The sequence below is a fragment of the Octodon degus genome, unplaced genomic scaffold (genome assembly GCF_000260255.1).
Source record: "Octodon degus isolate 3935 unplaced genomic scaffold, OctDeg1.0 scaffold00006, whole genome shotgun sequence".
In the NCBI taxonomy this organism is placed as follows: domain Eukaryota; kingdom Metazoa; phylum Chordata; class Mammalia; order Rodentia; family Octodontidae; genus Octodon; species Octodon degus.
The window spans coordinates 20,220,925-20,225,734 of record NW_004524582.1 but is presented as its reverse complement, the minus strand read 5'-3'; the positions used below and the strand labels follow the sequence as shown (position 1 = coordinate 20,225,734).

Below are 4,810 nucleotides of genomic sequence, written 5' to 3'. Positions count from 1 at the left end.
CACTAGGAAGAATGTATGCAATGTGTTAATTATTGAAACTGTCCTACCAATTTGGTTTGAAACTGTCTCATTGCTATTTGTTTCTCAATAAAATTATGGGAAAAAAAAGAAAATATTCAGCAGTACACCAACAGTATGGTACTAGATTTGAACTTTCATTCCAAGATTAGTCTGCTTAGTTATTTTTAGTTTAAAGACACTTTAAAGGTGTTTAATGTGCACAGACATGTAGTTTTTAAAAATAGTTTTAAAAATGGATCTATTTTGTGGGTCAGCATAATAAAATTACATTACAGTAAAAACCACAAATTGTTAACAAGTTCACTTAAGAAAACTGGCCAACTAGGAAGAATGTATGTAATGTGTTAATTATTAAAACTATCCTACCAATTTGGTTTGAAACTGTCTCATTGCTATTTGTTTCTCAATAAAATTACGGGGGAAAAAAGTACCTAAGTACCTGATTGCAATTGGAAAATAGGGAACAAAAATCTGGTATTGGCAGTTTTTTCATTTTCATTTGTGTATGTGTTTTCATCCTCATATGGCACGTAAAGCATTAATGCAAGTTAAAAATATTTCAGTGAACAAGTTTCAGCACTTTATAACAATTATAAATAAAAATCTGTTAAATTTTTCTGGAAAAAAAATTCACTGCTAGCTAGTTTATCATTTGTTACAGTTATGTCACTGTTTCATTGTGTAGTTCTCAGATAATCAACGGGATGGAATATTGTAATTTTTCTCTTATTCAGATCTCCAGTCCAAATTATTCTATCTAAAGCTAATAATTTACAAAATTTTAGTCAAAACTTTACACAGAAAACAACCAATCCAACTGGGGAATAGAGGAAACTATGGTAGAGGCCCAAATTCATTAAGAAACTCAAGAAGAGGTCTTGCTTTAGGTTGGTTTAGAGGGTGTCTTATCCTCAGACCAGAGAGTCTCTCCCAATCCTAAGAACATTCTAGAACTACAGCATGTTTCCTCCTGTAGCCCCTTGCACAGAAGTTAGTGCAGAGCTCCAGCCTTGGGCTATGGAGGACTCACTACCTGCCATGCTTCCTTTCAGCCTCCTCTCCTTCTGTATGGAAAGACTTGGAGTCAGCACCAATTTTGTTCCTGGGACAGAGAGACCCAACCTCATCGTGCCAATTCTCTTTCCAAGGGTAGCTCGTTTCCCTGTTCTCTTCACTTACCCCCTTCCAAATACTTGTGATTTAAGAGCACTCTGACAAGCAATCACCATGTCCTCAGCTGAATGTGAACTGCCACACTGTGGCCATGCTGGAAAAGCCTTTCCCTGGTCTCTAGATTACTGCAGAAAGGCTAGTGGCTGCACTGCCTCCACCTTCTCAAAGAGAAGCAAGAGCTGCAAAAAAGGGCCAATGACCGGGACAGATTTGTGCAGCAACAAAAGCATCACTATTTCCCGGGACAGGGAAAACTAATGCTCCACGCCCCCCAAACTGTAACAGTAACAACTAACAATTATGATTTACCTTGCAGTCTAGCCTCGGCCACTCTGTCAGGTCAAGTCCCACCTTCCTATTTCACTGGTAAGGAGACCGTGGTCAGTGATCAGCCAGGAAACAGAAACCATTCCAGCAGACAGAAGTCACACACGTGGCTGGTACTGAAGACACAAAAATCCAGGATCCAAATGGGACAACCACAAGGCCTCCCAAAGGTTAAGCCCCGTGGGAAACCTCTGCTACCAAGGTCCACAAATCAGAAGGAAAGTTGGACAGACTGCAGGAAGCTGCTTCATTGAGAGAGGAGCTGGTGGGTGGGAGCCAGGGTTACAGAGAAGACACCACCATAGCAAGAAATGTCACTGTGATACATACAGTGCTCCTCTCCCCTCCCTCCTCCTCGATTCCACCTGAGGATTCACTGCCAGGACCTGTCTGAAGCCAGCTGGCAAGGGAGCCTGGGAATTGTAGTCCCTTGAAATACAGACCTAGGAAGGGTAAGAAATGGATGCAAGAATGCATGCTCATGGTGTTCAACAGGGCTATTACGTTACAGGACCTGGTATAGAAATGACCCCAATCTACCAATCTGTGAAGAAGCAACAGGGGAGGTAAGCAGTGATCCAAAGTGAGGCTAAGGTTGGTTTAAGGGGGTGTTTGCAGAGGGGAGTGTTGACAGCCCCAGAAGAGATTTCCCTGCTGGGAGTACCACAGACAAGCAGCGGGGCAGCTGCACACCCTGGCACCACCATGTACTTGTACTCTTAATAGGAACACACGGACTTGCTGTGAGCTGGTCCTTTCATCCACTCATTCAATGGCCACTGAGCATGGAGGGGGTGGAGATACAAAATGAAAACCAAAGCTCCAAGTACTAAGGATGATCTAATCTTCAATCTCCCTCTCCTTTAAGTTCCTAACCAACGTGACACAGACAGAAGGGCAAGGGAAAGGGCAGGAAACGAGTTATTCAAGGAAAGGCAGGAGTGAGGGACTTACAAGGCCTAAAGCCCACACAGTGGACTTGGCCCTACCACCATCACTCCTCACCCCCTCAGGCTCTCCAGTTGGATGGGTTCCTCCTCCTCTTCCTGTGGGGAAGAGCAAGCGAGGATCGTGACGAGAAGATTCTCCTGCAAAAACTCCCCTGCCTTGGAGGTTCAAGATGTGGCTATCCTGAGACGTGTAAGGAACAGGAGCCATGAGGGTGCGTGAACCACCACACTCACAGCAGAAACCCCATGTACCACCCATAACATCAGTAGTACCTGAGCGACCAAGGTGCTAGTGTGCAATCACAAGCCACATTTAGTGTGCCCCCATCTTGTCACAAAGGATAGCTCAGAGCAGAGCTAAGGAATCTGTCTTGGTTACTTTTCTCTCGTTGCTGAGACAAAATACCCAACACCCAAAATTTAGGAAGAAAAGGTTTATTTAGCTCAGTTTGTGGAGGATTCAGTCCATAGTCAGCTGGCTCCGAGGCAGGGTGGCGTGGCACAGGGGCAACACTTCAAGGTGGCAGAAGATGGCAAAAGCAAGAAGAGCACAAGAAAGGCAGAGAAAGCCTCCTTTCCTCTTACATGGTAAGCAGGCTACCTGCCCTAGGGTGGGCGTAGCACTCACACCATCTCCTGCCCCTCTCTTGTGCTGGATGAGGATGTTTACAAGTGAGGCTCCTGGCCCCCCGCTGAGTCACTTCATTAAACTTCTAAACTTCTCAAGTTGACACAATGCAGCAACTTTTACCATATCCCACAGCCCTCAGTGAAAATCCAGTTTCCTTCTACACTAGCTAAAGGATTTGGAAAATTAGTTATCCATTCATGATCCTTAGTTCCCCCACCAGAAAAATGAGGCTAGTACCTACCTCACCCAAGGTCTTAATTCAGATTCCTGAAAAAGCAGCTGGAAGCAACATCTTGCATACTAACATTGAATTATCAAAATCAAAACTGCCATGCTTCTTAAGGGCACCACAAAAAGTGAAAAGATGACCCACAGAAATCAAGAAAAATTTTCCAAATCACATATCTGAAAAGGGAATTGTACTAGAATAGAATTAAGTGATAAAAAGCAATACCCTGAAAAAATGGGCAAAGGCAAAGAACAGACCTCTCACCAAAGGAGCCGTGCAAATAGCCAATAAGCACACGAAAAGATGCTCAGTGTGACCAGCTCTAGGGGCTAAACCCATCACCAGGTACAAGCCTATCACCTCCAGAACTGTGAGCAAAAGAAACCTCCTTTACTATAAAATTGCTCAGCCTCAGATATTGCATTACAGTAACACAAAACATACTAACACAGCATCCTTTGCGAGTGTCCTTCCTACTCTGTCCATTTCAGAGAATTCATGCTCTTGCTCGCACTTACTGCAACTTGAGTTCACTCCCTCTCTGCCCTAAGCTGCTCTTCACTGACTACCACAGTCAGTGTACTGGAAGCATCTTTCCTGCACAGTTGAACAATGTGCAGTTCTGTAACAACACCTCTAAAATAATAGCTTAGTTTCTAATAGAATGGAAACTACCAGTTCTCCTGAAACTAAGTGCATCCTCAGCAAATCCTATAAATATGGAACCAATTCTTCGCTTGAAAAATGAAAACCATCCCACTTCAATATTCTTAGCAGGAGACAGAGCAGTGCACGTGGGAGGAGCTGGGCAGGTACCTTGTGCAGCTGCTACCAACAAGCTGGATTTGTGCCCAGGCCTAGCTGTGCTGCACTGCCGCTGGAAGACTGAGCCATCAGTCCTCTCTTCCTGGGGCACCCATCTTCCTTACTGTAACACTTGCGTACCACCATCCTCTAGTGACAATAATTCTTAAAACATCCTCAAAAAAATTACAGGAATTACCATAACACCAAGAACCTCAGTCCTGGACATTCATCCAAAAGAATTGAAGTACTGGTATGTACACACTGGTACATGAATGGTCACAACAGCCCAAGTGTCTATCATAAACAGATCAGCGAGTAAACAAAATGTTTACACATACAATGGAAGATTATCCAGTTATAAAAGGAAAAAATCACCCACACATACAACATGGAGAAGCATTAAAAACATTATGCTAAGTGAAAGGAGGTCACATAGTGACCTGAAAGGTCATATAGCGTATGGTTTCACTTACATGACATACCTAGATAACTTCATAAAAACAGAATGTAGATAGGCCTTGGCCAAGGGCCACTGGGGTAGAGTAGGGGCTAGAAGAATTGCTTACAGGGCACTGGATTTTATTTTGGAGCAATGCAATAGATGCTTGTACAACACTAAATGTAAATGCCACTAAACTGTTCGTCTCCAAATGGTTAATTTCATGTGAATTT

At 43.4% G+C, this 4,810-nt stretch overlaps 1 long non-coding RNA gene across 1 annotated transcript in view; it reads right to left on the bottom strand.

The window, feature by feature from the left end:
* Positions 1-487, bottom strand: part of LOC111818904 — an 8,705-nt gene extending 8,218 nt beyond the window's left edge. Inside the window, exon 1 of the long non-coding RNA XR_002822772.1 lies at positions 453-487. This is a non-coding gene — a long non-coding RNA (uncharacterized LOC111818904). The remainder of the gene's footprint in view (positions 1-452) is intronic.
* Positions 488-4,810: the final 4,323 nt, after the last annotated feature.